Below are 14320 nucleotides of genomic sequence, written 5' to 3'. Positions count from 1 at the left end.
GTGTCCCTCCCTTCCTCGCCCCCAAACTCACCATCATTACCAGACAGAGCATCAGACACCACTGCTAGGAAATGCATGTCCCCAAGGAGCTACTGCACTCCAAACCAGATAGCTTTAAGGCAGCATGATACATATATACACACACACACAAACACACACATATATATATACACATATACACACACACACACATATATACACACACACATATATATACACACACATATACACACACACAGACACACACACACACATATATATATACACACACACACACACATATATATACACACACACACACACACACACACACACACACACACACACACATATATATATACATTTAATGAGAAAGGAAGCAAAATGAAATCTGGAGCCTCTCAGACACAGTAACCTCAAAAACGTGGCCACCTCCCACCAGGGCATGGTCTGCCCTCCACCAGGGCATGGTCTGCCCGGCTGCCTGAGTGCCCACTGCAGTACCTGGCACCTGCCCTTCCAGCTGGGTGATGTTGCTTTGGGCTGACCCATGTCAAAGCTTTTAACCTTCCGTGTGTTTCCTAAGGTGATATAAAAATGATACAAATTGGGCTGAAAAATGAAATCCATGAAGGTGTTGCTGCCTTTCTGCAGTTCCACAGCTCAGGTCTGTTTGTACATACCCAGCGATGATGGAGCAATATGTGAGGTGCCTTTGATACTTGAAATGGCTTGGATCTGTGAGAAGAAAGCTGAGCTGTGCCTTTACTTTAGTGAAATGAACAGAGAGGTGACTATAAATGCCAGTAACTACTCTTAAAAAAGGCAGCAATGTGGAAAAATAAGTAGGGCACCATCAGTAAAGTCAACAGTTCTTTCTAAAATAGTTTCATTTCTTTAAATAGCTTTCAATAAATTTTAGAATAGTTTTAAAAGTCCGGTTTTTTAATAAGACAGAGGGTCTTTTTCATTAGAGGATGAAAGAGGGTGCTAATTTTTCAGAAATCTGGCAATTTTTCAATGTGTGCCTTTCAGATTTATGAAGACAAACTTGCTCCTTGTGCCTGTGTTTTATCATCTCATTACTCACAGTACCAGGGGGAACAGTGTGCTCTCTCATAGTGTACTCGGGTGGAAATGTTGTGCCCCAGACTGTCTTGGTCATAATGAAATGTGGCTGAGCACATTCAGCTTGTTCCAGCTGATGTTACACCTCTTTTTGCTCTCCAAGTGGAAATGCAGTCATCACAGGGTGTGTATGTGTGGGGGAAATGCCTTCCCAACGGGCCCTTTGGGATCCAGACATGGAATTAGCAGTGCTGCCTAATGAAGGAGCTGTTAGATGTGGGTGTAGATTCAGCCTGGAGTACTCTCAGTTTTGTGACCAAACTTGTAGGACATACAGAGCCACAAACTAAATGAGGATAAGGTTTAGGACTTTCTGTCAGCTTACCAATTTCTTCAGTAATTCTGGCCCCTTTGATTAGCTACTCCGACATTTCTAAATGCAAGTATTAATTAACTGCTATTAATATAGATGAACCACTGTTCATTTCCCATCTATGACTCTGCATAGTCTCGTTCCCAGTTTGACAACTGAACGTGTGACTTCACAACCTGCTGCCAAGGTGCTGCCAAGAGCAGAAGCTAACCATCCTCAATTATCACTTTCCCTTCCATCCCTAAATAGAAAGGACATGTGCAGCAGCATAAGCATTATCTGCTCAATTGTTTTGTGTAAGCAGCTCATTTTTGGAAGAGCTCTTTAGCTCGCCTATTCCCAACATGCTGTGTTGCAAATAAGTCCAAACTTTCAGTCCCCTGCCACAGCAAATTGGATCCAGAGAGAATTATCAGCACTTTCTTCCTTGTGAATATTTGTATATTTGCAATCACTGCTTTTCCAGTTTGAATCAAGGTGTATTGGGTGAAGAATTAATGTTAATCACTGATGCTACACCATCAGTGCTGTGCCTGAATCACTCAGACAATTTTAAAATGCTACTTCTAACCCATAAAACTGAATTGGGTCTGGCTGATGCTTCTGTTGCATCAAAGCACCAGAGGAGATAATCCTGCCTCTGCACGCTCAACCAGAGTAGGTCCAACTGGTTCTTGTGAGGACACTGCTGACCTGCACTGCTAAAAGCAGTGGGGTGTCAGCTTGGTTTAGAGAATCTTCTAGAGCAAGTGGCAAGGAGAGACAATGGCTGGTTGAACGGGAGTCCAGGGGTCAAGAAGTAATTGATGGGAAAACTGCAGAAGACATTGGGATCCTTATGACAGCAGGAGGAGAAAAAAGCAACAGCAGCAAGATCTGCTCTAAAAGCTTTAGGAATTAGTGCTTCAGGAGGCAGCAAACCCCCTGGGGACTAATAACGCTTCATGATACCCTATTTTTTTTAATTCCTCGTACTTGTTTCAACCATTGAGTTAAGCAGCTGATGCCGAGTCGGAGTGGAAAATGCCCAGGGAAGGCATGTGGTGTGCACGTGTGTGGAGGTAATGGCTTTATCGTGACTGGCCCTGGGGGGCTGAGAGCCAAACAAGAGCCCAGTAATGGCTGCAAAGAAAATAAAGTGCTGCTCTCCATCTAGTGAGTGTGGGTCACACAGAAATGGCTGTCAAAGGAAAGGGTTTCAGGCAGGAGAGTCAGACAAAGCCCTGTGAGGTGTTAGATGGTAGAAATCTCCAAGGGGAAAAGAGGATGGAATCTTCATGGCTTGAGATACTTCAAGTTCAACCGATAAAGCACTAAAAATAGACACTGGGGAACTAACTGAAGTAGCAGAAGTAGTGTGAGGGTGTAGGGAAGCCTGATACGTGATCTAATGGATGTCAGCTTCTGTGATCCTACAAAGCCGTAGTAATGAGACATCATGTGCCTCTCCCTGTCAAACACAACCAGCTCCCCTCCTCACTCAGCCTTTCAGCACACTCTCCATCTGCTGTATTGCACAAACCACACTTACAATAAACCCCTGAAAACAACCAACACCCTTTGTAGATAAGGGGAGGTGATTGTCTACGCCTTCATTTTCATTTTTTAACCATCCCAGCGCTCTGTTCCAATGCACAGCAAAGCATTATGCACAAAGAACAAAACACTCCATAGTCCATAAAGTTTCTGCCTCTCGTTCTCTCTTCCAGACTCCTGGTAAATTATATCAGGTTAGATGTTTGCTGCTGGTAGGAAAAGCCCTTAAGGGCCTGCAGGGCATTGAGTTTCCAGGTTCTTGCTGCCAGTGCTAGAAGAGATGGGTGTTAAAAACAGCATGCTCAGGTCTGAGGAGGAGGGAACTGTAGAGAGCTTGTTCTCATCTCAATCTCGCTTATAGTTTCTGTATTTTCTAAATCTTTTGCCAGGCAATCACATTTACAAGACTTTCCTATTTCATCTTGCCCAACAGGGAACACCACAGGTTATTCTCCAGACTGGTGCTGACTGATGTCAGTAGCTTGAGAGGATGCAATGGCTACAGATGAGAAGACGGGATCATCCCAACTCATCTGAAAGCAAGGAGGGATGGGAAAAAATGGCACCCTGCAAAGATGTAGATGTCAGCAAAGGCCCTGATATTTTGAAGGGATTGCTCTTCCATCATTAGCTGTCACAACTTGCACAATTAAATTGTGTGTGAGAATAAACATATTTAAGCCAACATTTGCAGAAGTAATTATCAGATGGCATATACAGTCACAGTTAACGAGCAGGCAAATTCTGCCCGTGAATTCTTAGCTTTAAAACTGTTTTAAAACTATAGATGTTTTTCCAAATAGCCTCATATATGCACAGCAAGATGTCTTCACACACAGCTGTAAACTTCTGACCCCAGGCTATTTTCTTTGCCCAGTGATTTCAGCATAAGCTGCAATATTTGCTTTATTCTTCTGCCCACTACAACAGCTGAAATAGTAAGTCAGTTCCTTTTTTTATTTTAGAGATGCTTGGAAAAGGAACCGAATGTGATTACAGGAGTAACCTGATGGGGCCTTACATTGGCACAGAGGGATGAGCCTCCTGTTTCATTTTTGGAATGAGACACTTTGTGTGGCAGGAGGGTCTGTGGTTTCAATAATTACACAGTTGTAAAGGAATTGCAAATGGTTTTCTTGGTATTTGGATTAGTGAGTAAATTAGGTTATTGATAGAGGGAGAGATCTCTTTGTATGTGTTCATATAGGCTTTCAACAATTCTTCATGAGCCAATCAAATAAACTGTTCCCAATTTTTAAAAAGTGTAATTTCACTATCTCCAGTGAGAAACAGCCATGTTGACACCATCCCAAGACAATTAATGCTTTGCAGGATGAAGTTTGCCATGGGCACCTTTATTCCCATCTTGGCACAATAAATAGTGGTTGTTTTCAGAGATGTTAACTTGATTCTCTGCCCATGTAACACGGATCCCTCAGATCTGGTTTGGAGTTGAATATATACATGCAGCAGTGCTTTGGTTTGGGACGAACATGAGAAAATGGATGCCAACATTTGAAAATTTAGTGCAAAACAGAGAGTCAAAATCAAAGCAAAGGATTTTGAAGGACATAGTTATGGACAAGAACCAAATCTTTTGTCTATCTGTGTAGCATCAAAGGTTTTTTTTTTAGTATATATTTGAGACCTTAATTATGTGAGGCATTTAATCTCCTGTTTTGTTAAGCGATCTTGCTTGATGAGGTGCCTCTCAACTTTCTGATCTGTTACTGTAAGCACACAAGTGACTTTCAGCTAACCCAGGCAGGCAGTGGGAGGAGGAAGCTAATAAAAAGGGAAACACAGCTTTTGCTGAAGTTCTCAGATGTCATGGCCATTTAATCGGTCACAAATGAATTCTCTGGGCTGGCAGGTTACCCAAGCCAGCCACAGCCACCGCCCACCTTGCTACCCAGGGCAGGTACACCCTAGTACACTGCACAACTTCATTAAGAGCAAGCTCAGATATGTCTGAGGATGGGGTTAACTGCTCTGTGCTGACAAAAAAAAAAAAAAAAAAAAAAAAAAAAAAAAAAAAAAAATAATAATAATATATATATATATATATATATATATATATATATATATATAAAAAATAATTGTGAAGACAAAGACCTCATTAGCTGAAGTTGTCTGCTGACTGTAATGACATCCTGGACACCTGTCAGTGAAGAGCTGCAGGGACGGAGGAGGCTGTTTGATCCTAATCTCTTTCTTGCCAGTCTGGATCAGTTCTGTCTCTGTTTGATCCATCAGAGGTTTAAATGACCAGTGCAGTGGCCTGTTCTGCAGCCTGCAAGGCTGGAGATAAGTCTGCAGAAATACCCAGCTGACCTTGGAATGAGCTTTGCTTGGATTTGCTTACAGGTGGTGATCAAAAATACCGTATGACGGCTGCTTAGTGTGAAAGAGATCCCTTCCACACAAAAGCGTGTCAGTGTTGCAAACACAACTTGCTCAGCCTGGCATGCCAGAGATGCCGTCCCCCATTCTTGACATGGGCTTCTTAGCCCAAGCTCCTAAGAAATAACTGAGAGGCAGTCTAGCGTTACAGAGCGAGGGGAGCTCCTGCCAGGCCAGAATGCCAACCCTGCAGCGTGTCCATCCCACAGCACGCCCCACAGGCCTGCTGCTGCAAATAGCCAGCCGAGCCCATGCTGTCTCAGCAGCCAGAGCCATTGCAGCTGGAGGCAGAGAGGAGAATAGAGAAATGATGGTTTTATGGTGGCTCTCCCAGTCGGGGGAATGTGGAGAGATGAGTGTCCGTGAGTTTGGTTCCTCCTCTGAGAACCCCCTTTGGCACGAAGCACATCTACCCTACCAAAGCCACGTGCATATTCAGAATTAACTCTTCAGAGCTTGCCATGCTGAACCGTATTCCACCACTACATGCACGTGCAGCCTCCAGTGAATGCCCAAATCTCTGTTGTCCGTCCTGGCATTAGGATTTGTGTCAGCATACCTTTGATTTCCTAGGACCCACACAGCATTTTTATAAAGCAGCTTCTTTTTCCCCTCTTGAGAACTGTGGTTATTTCAACCTACTGCTACAAGAGACCTGCACTTGTTAACAGGACAACTGTTCCTCAATGGCCTTTTGTGCATTTCTGTGACTTGCAAGTGCGTTAAGCTGAGAAAAACCGTGGTGCATTTTTGCTGACCCTGGTGCACATCAGCAGTTCTGGTGCAGAACTACAAGGACCATCTGGTGGGTGCTTGTCAGCTTGCAGGGCTGACTGGCAATGGGTACAGAACTTGTGTGTGAGAAAATGAGGCTTCATGAGATGAGCTGAGGAACTTTCTGGCTTTCTAGCACTGGAAATCTTTATGAAAGGAGTCTATTTTGTTCTCAAGAAACGAAGCCAACCACAACAGTCTGCTACAGGTACATGTTGTAACACACAGGTGTTGGTAAAGCAGTTGGTGGGCGGCTGACGATGAAAATTCAGAGCAGTTTTTAAAAACAGTTCACGTGCAACCCATAGGTTTTGTTCATGTGCCTGAAGCAGACGGTCCATGATGGGAGTTCCCACCCTGCACTTGGATCTCTGTGAAACACACACAATCCCTCTTTGCCTTCCTGAGGAAGGTATCTCTCTTGGTGCTTATTTTCCATTTGGCAGGTTTGTGAAGATCCATAGGAAAAGTTTGGGCAGGTATTTCATGCAAGGCTGTGAATGGGAGAAAGTGCTTGCATGTTTGGATAAGCTGGGAATATTTGCCATTACCCCTGGTTCCCAGCACCTGGAGGACTCTCCTTTAACCTTCTGTAGTTTGGGAGGTCTCATTCAGCCCATATACACCTGCAGAGAGAATCTGAATAGTACAGGTCAAGGATGGAGCACTCGGGTCCTAGACAGAGAAAAAGACACTGCTGCCCATCCACGCTGTCATTCAATTTCAGTCAGTTTCACCCTTCCTAGTATTTGCAAGACCCAAGTAAATACTGTCAAGTGACCTAGATGTTGACAGTTTCTCTTACTGTCTCACACAAAAAACAAATACACCCATCAGCTCTGGCACGGATTCAAGAGAAGCCAGGGTTGCCATATGTGTCCACATCCTGGCCACATGTGGTGATGGCAATAAATAATTAGTTGCAAATGCATGTGTTACTTTCTTGATTAGTTGCTTTACTGTGGGATCTGCTGTATTGATTAATTTTAATCTACTTTGTATGCTATTTAGGTCTGAAATTGAGTAGAGTACAGGGGATGAGGACACTATTCTAATTTTTCAGGAGTATCGTGCATTTGATTAATTTTGTAGCCTGTGTGGATAGAAGCTTTTATCCTAGTCTGCTATCAACTTAACTCTCTGTGTTTGTCATTTTTCACTCCTGAGGTCCCATGTAATTCAGTTTCATAAACTGATTTGATGGACATCTTCTGATACTTCAATAAAACCTTTTGGAACAGATTTGCCTATCCCTTGCTCTGCACGTACCTGGACAACACTCGCTGAAGACAGAAACAGAACTGTATTAAATTAAAAGGTGTATTGAAAAGAACAGGATGACCAGAGCAGATGGTTGTAAACAGAATGTTTTGACAAAGCCTGAAGTATAAAGCCCAAGTGAAAGAGAAAACTGTCCCAGGAGGATTAAAGACAGTTTTTGCAGCCTGCAAGTCTCCTTTCATCCCTCCTGCTCTATCTACCATCTATCCCACGGGGCTGAATGGAGGGCAAGCCTGCAGTCATATCTTGAGCCTCTTCCGGGACAAGGAACCACTGTCTGATCTTCAAAGGTCTGGCACAGGCAGCAGGAGGCTGTGTGAGTTACTTCTGTAGCTGCTGTTAGCAGAGAATCACAGAATGGTTTGGGTTGGAGGGGACCTTAAAAATTATGTAGCTCCAACCCCCCCTGTTATGGGCAGGAACACGTTCCACTAGACCAGATTGCTCAAAGGCCCCATCCACTCTGTGTATTATTTATTAGACCAGGCAGGAGGGGATGAAATGCCACCTTTTATTTGCAACACACCTGCACAGACCTTATCCCTGTGGGATGGCAAAGGTGATTTGTGGAGTTCTTCTTGTTCTTTGCTTGCTTTTATTTCTTGTTTCTGTGTTACAGTTCCAAGCCTGCCAGAGTTCAAGGAGTGTTTGGACAACATTCTCAGGTGCACATGGGATTTTTGGGCTGTCCTACACAGAGCCAGGATTTGGACTTAATGATTCTGATTGGTTCATTCCAACTCAGCATATTCTATGATTCCGTGAAGTTACAGACACAGATGGAGCAAGGCAGCAGGTGCAGCATGGACTTCACCAGATTTCCTTGGTCTGGAGGATATATAAAGATGACGTAAAATAAGATGATTTTTACCTGTCATAAATTCATGTGGGTGTGGTTCTGCTGGGGCTGTCAGCAGAGATTTTCCCTGACCTGTTTGCATGTCCTTTAAACAAGAGTATCTGGAAAGTTCTGACCAGAATAAAAATCAGTATTTATATTGGGGCTTCTAGTGATATGTGTAAAGGGGAGTTTTGAGAGCTTGGTGTTAGCACAGCTTATCAGCACATGGAGGGGCCCTGTGAGCCGCAGAGGTGGACCTGCTAGATGTGCCCCACCAACTGAGCAACTAAAATGACTTCTGCATGAGCAACTGATAAGCACTGCCTCCCAAAATTGAGAAATCATCACAAAGAGCCGTGATGAGCAGCTGAGGTACTTGGTGGGTGGCACCTACCTGCAAGCCTGCACCCCTTCTCCTCCCAGCAGAGCCCCACAAACTTTCCACAGAGGGGCAGAAGAACCCAGGAAACTTGCTTTTAATGCATTAACTTAAATTTGCAGGTCATTAAGTGTTTGTGTTTTGGGTAGGTTTTACTGCAGTTCACCCATTCCACACCATCTCCTGTGCCAAGGGTGAATTCCAATGTCTGAAGATTGTGAGACACTAAGAATTTTTACTTTTTGACTGAGATACATATAGTACACAGGAATGGGTTAACTTCTCCTGAAGGCTGCTTTCAGCCACAGTCCATAATTTTGCATCAAAGATTGTACCTCTTACAGGACTTTAGAGATGACAATGGTAGAGTTTGAAGAAGGAAAATTATATTAAAATCTCTTCAGGTATATCTGCTGTTATTCTCAGCAACCAGACACTGGCTTCAAACAAACAGGGACACGAATAAAACACCACACGCTGTTGTCAGCCACACTAATGCTCAGTGTTTCAGTTTTGTAGCTGCTTGGATATGATGAAAACAAATCTTTAATAGCTGCTGCTTCCATCATTGCACTGCACTGTTTTCTATTCAATTGCAAGGACAGCTCACTTCCAGCAAACGGGAACAATGCACTCATATTGCTAATTCATGCCACTACACACAAATGTTCAGATTATGTTGTGCAGAACCAAATTCCAGTCTCATTCACGAGTGCAACTCGCACTTCAATGCAGTTCCCTAGCAAGAAACGGGGAGCCCTGCAGCAAAGCTTGTGACAAATTAAAACCTGAAAGAGGCAATGAAAGAACATCTGATAGATTTTTATTTTTTCTTTTAAATAAGGCTTGAAAAGCAGACCTGGACATATACCAGAGGATGGAACCCAGGGGAACTAGTGTCAGAGATGATTTGAAGGCAAATGATTTGTCAGGAGGTTGGCATCCACGGAGTGCTGCACAAATTTCCCTTAATCTACTTCCTCCCTGTTTTGGTTTGTGGTGATATGTGGGTGCAGACAGGATATTTTGATATAAAGAATTTGGGGGTGGATAATTTAAAGACTACAGTAGAGTGCAGACTAATCTTGTAAGGTAAAAAGGTGTGTTAACTGCTGCTGAGAGCAGGGGCTGGGTATCTGAAGTGGCTGATACAGCCTTTCTGTGGCACATGGTCAGTGATGTCTGGTCCTGGGGCTGCAGGAGCCCATCCACAGCCCAGGGGGACCTGGGCTCAAATCTAAACTGAGACCCTGTGCAACCCCTTGGCAGTCTGGGGAGCTGCCTGCCCGTCCCACAGCGCTGTCTACCTTTGCTCATTCCCTTCCTGAGTTACCACCAGTAACTGCCTGGCACTTCAAGGATTTGTGGGCAGCAGGAGAAGCCCACTTTGGCAGGGAATATCTCTCTTAGGGAAAATTACACCATCTCTGCCTGTGTTTTGATTCACCCTCTGTGACTGCATGGGCCAGAATACTTTGCATGAATGGGGCCAACCAGCTGATCTTCCTGCTTTGGTGCTAAGCTGCTGCACTGTCTTTTCTCAATATTTTCCATGCTAACTTCCTTGCCACCCAGTCTGGAATATTATGACTATGCTAAATGCTCCTGGGCAGCCCTGATGACAGATGATCTTCACACTCTTCGGCTGAAAAGACACCCCACAAGCATTTCCAAGCTCTTTGCAAGAGCAGAACACACGAGCCCATGTACATGGTCACATACGCAGCTGGTACAGACGCAGGGAGCCCCTGCTCTGCGACTTCTGACCCCCACTATGTGACAGAGGGGCACCGACAGTGAGACCAGGGCTGTGTCAGCTCCAGGAAAGGCAGCAGAAGACAGAGATTGATCTGCCAGGATGGCGCTGACAAAGAAAATTCCATTGATGCACAACCAAGAGAGTAGAGCTAAAGATCTCAGTGTTCTCGATATAGAAAACTTCAGGCAGTTGTTCTACCTCGCTCATGATTGCTTCAGGTGCGATGCAGGTTGGGCTGGGTCAGTCATTGTTCGGTCGGGGCCCTGTAGGGCACACTTTGGCCGAGACGTGGCCTTTCACTAGATGGTGCTCTTTGCTGAGCCAACGCTGTGTCTGACCCCTCTTCTTGGATCTGGGAACTTCCAAGAGATCTGCCTCATCCGCCCTTCTTGTACAGATGGCAGTATGGCAAAGGAAAATATTTTTCCAGAGTCTCTGTTCTCATGTGCGTTATTTTATTGGACCCATATAAGAAAAAAACTACTGCTTTTTATCTGATTGTAAAGGGTTTAAAATGCTGGTACATTCCAGTCTCTAAAAATGACCAAAATGCATAAGCACTGAAACCATTTTTATTGTTTCAGTTGCTTTAAACTGAATCAACAGGGCATATTTTGGAAGCCAATGCCAAGTTCATGAGCAGGGTTTTCAGCAGATAATCTGCACCGTACACAATGTTGGTTTTTCTGTCCCATTTACAGAGAACACGATGTATGAGAATTTACCTGCAGCCTTCGGCCAGTGCTCTGATCAGCAGCAAGGTCTCTGGAAAGTATTGTCAGGCATTTTTGGGGTGGTTCTCATGAAGTGACGCATGTTAAGCTCAGCACTGACACTGCCTTTGTGGACGTGATCAGACAGTCACTGCCAGTGCCAGCAGGATACACAGTGCAGTAGAAAAAGCCAAGTGGAAATATTGGGCCACCACATGTACACATTTCCAAAGAGCTTCCAACAAAACCAGTAACTTGAAGGCAAGTCACCACCTCAAGAGATCAGGCATCTTCATCCTGCAGGGCCTCCTCCAGTGCAGCCACACACGGACCACAGACCACATGAGCTCATTTGCTCATTGCATGGTGGGTTGCTGTTCCCACTGCTTTTCTGGAGCAAGGCATGGGATTCGGTACGGGAGATGTTCCCCCATCAAACCTACACACTGCACACAACAATAGGAGAACTGGGAAAGAGGGTGAGGAGCGGGATGAGGCCGTGGGCTGGGCTGGTGGGACTCAAGTGGAGCTGCTGGGCTTGTGACAGGTACAGATGTGCAGCAGATTGCGTTCACAGCTGGACAGCTTGTGCTCTGGGCATTAGGAGAGGCTTTAAGTGCTGGAAGTGGAGACGCCAGAACTCCAACACCCACCAGAACAGACCCTACAGCAGGAGCTTAGCACGTGGGAAGGCAGGATCCTCAAATCCCAGAATGATTTGGGTCGGAAGGGACCTTCAACCAGTTCCAATCTCTCTGCCATGGGCAGAGACGCGTCCCACTAGCGCGGCTGTTCAAAGCCCCATCCAGCCTGGCCTTGAACCCTTCCAGGCATGAAGCAATCCCCAGGTCCTCCTTCGATAAAAACAACGCCGCAGCTTGAGCAGCTGCCTGCGCACTTTCACACCCGCACCACCACGTTACACACACACCGCCGCCTCTCCCCCAGCAGCCGCGCAACCGGGACGGAGCGCAGGAGAGGGAGAAACCCCCGGGGCAGGGAGCGGGCAGGGCAGGCACGGCCGGACCTCAGCCCCAGCGAGTGCCGTCCGTGCCGCTCGGCCCCGCAATGCCCGATCCCGCTCCGCACCGCTCCGCACCGCTCCGCACCGCCGGGCCCCGCTCGGCCCCGCAATGCCCGACCCCGCTCCGCACCGCTCCGCACCGCCGGGCCCCGCTCGGCCCCGCAATGCCCGATTCCGCTCCGCACCGCTCCGCACCGCCCGGCCCCGCAATGCCCGATTCCGCACCGCTCCGCACCGCCCGGCCCCGCAATGCCCGATCCCGCACCGCTCCGCACCGCCCGGCCCCGCAATGCCCGATCCCGCACCGCTCCGCACCGCCCGGCCCCGCAATGCCCGACCCCGCACCGCTCCGCACCGCCCGGCCCCGCAATGCCCGACCCCGCACCGCTCCGCACCGCCCGGCCCGGGGCGGCCCCGCCGGGGCGGCGCATGCGGTGTGGCCGGGCGGGCGCGGGGCGGGCGCGGCGGCGGCGGCTCAGGTTGCGAGGCGGCAGCCCCCGGCCCTCCTCCCCTTCTTCCTGCCCGCCTCCCCGGGCGGAGAGCACCGGCCCGGCCGCCTCCTCCGCCCCCTCCCCGTCCCCGTCCCTCTCCCTTCCCTCCCGGCCCCGCTGCCAGGGGCGAAGCCGCCCGCCGGGCCCCGCGGTGAGTTTGCCCTGCCGGAGTTGGGCGAAGGGGTGGCGGAAAGTTTGGGGAGGCCGCCGGCGGGGGCGGAGGGGTGGGCGCTCCCCGGGGACGGGGGTGTGCGGGAGCCCCCCTCCCCTTCCCGCTCCCTCGCACGCTTCCCCCGCCCTTCCTCCTCCTCGTCCTCGGGGGTTTTTTCTCCGCGCAAGTTCGCGCGGAGCCGCTCCGAGCGGCCGCTCTCCTCCGCGTGGTTTTATTCCTTTTCGTTTTCCGCCTCTTGGTAGTTTTTTCATTTATTTGGAGCGTTTTCTCGTGCGGCTGCTCCCCGCCGCTATTGTCTGCGGGCCGAGGCCGGGCGCGGTCCCCCCGCAGCCGGGCGGGGGTGGCGGCCCCGCTGCCGGGGGGCGAGCGGGGACGAGCCCCGCTGTGCCCGCCGCTGTGCCGGGGACACGCACCCGCCCGGCCCCCAGCCTCCCTCCGCGCTGGGATTGCTGATGGCCCGGGCGGAACCCCCCTCCAGGCTCGCAGACACAACTTTGTATCTCAGTTTGTTGCACGGAAAGTCATCGGGGGTTCGTATCGAGAGCCCCCCGCAATACGCTGGTGTTGGTGTGTGTCACCTTTGGGTTTCAGTGGCCTTTGTTGTAACTGACAGGGTCCTTACCGTGTGGTCTATTTCATGCGTTCACTCTGTTGCTTGAAAATATAATTGTTTTTGTTCCTTCTCGGGTGCAGACCCTTCTGAAGCAAATGCAGGAGTTTCTGGATGAGGATTATGAAATAGTAGTTTTTCCTGAACCTCTAAACTGTTAGGGTTTATTAATCCACCTTCTGTGACTGTGTTGTCCCCGCAAGTCATATAGAGGAGTGGGGATTTGCAGAATCTGATTTTGCTGACCTCTGGAGTTGATTCTGCTCCAGTGTCCTTTACAGGGCTTCATGTTAGCTGGAGACTGGAAGTGGGGAGAAAAGTGGTTGATAAAAAGTTCTTTTTTTTTTTTTTTTTTTTTTTTTTTTTGAAAGTGTGCTATACCAATTCCGCTGTGAGGAATCAGATAGGGATTCGATAAAGGGATTAGAAATGCTGCACTGCTGTAGGACAGTTGGTTGCTGTGGCTCTCTGTAATCTCCGTCAGCCGTAAAACTTTAGGTACTCATGGAGATATGCGATGCAGTAGAAATATGTAAAGCATGTAGCTTCAGAGCTGAGTTTAGACAGTTGGTCTGAGATCTGTGGATGTCTTGTGTACTGGGAGTTTTGGCTAATGTAATCTAATCGGTTTTAAAGGGCCAAGCTACATTAATTCTGTTCCTGGTGACTCTCTTTGAGTCCCTTGTTGGGTGTGTTTCTCATGTTTTGCACGCCCTTACTGAGCTGTCGTGGAATTGTAAGGGTGAACCAAGTTGTACGTGGGTCCTCAAAGGTAAGATACTAATGATTTATTTATTGTGGTGATAGAGGAGGTGTATTTTTATACATAGGTACTTTAGTAGCGGGAGTACATTGATGTTAACCTCATAACATCCCTGTGTATGGATAGGAAGTGCTGTCTGTACTTTGAGGGACAT

General features: G+C 47.5%; 1 protein-coding gene across 1 annotated transcript in view; it reads left to right on the top strand.

Annotated features, from left to right (window-relative positions):
* Positions 1 to 12679: 12679 nt before the first annotated feature.
* The window catches only part of LOC120758819 (A-kinase anchor protein 13-like), a 95837-nt gene continuing 94196 nt past the window's right edge, over positions 12680 to 14320 (top strand). Inside the window, exon 1 of the mRNA XM_040077491.2 lies at positions 12680 to 12772. The gene's annotated coding sequence lies outside the window, so the exon portion shown is untranslated. The remainder of the gene's footprint in view (positions 12773 to 14320) is intronic.

This window comes from Hirundo rustica, chromosome 13 (assembly GCF_015227805.2).
Source record: "Hirundo rustica isolate bHirRus1 chromosome 13, bHirRus1.pri.v3, whole genome shotgun sequence".
NCBI lineage: Eukaryota > Metazoa > Chordata > Aves > Passeriformes > Hirundinidae > Hirundo > Hirundo rustica.
This window is presented reverse-complemented; position numbering and strand designations above follow the sequence as displayed.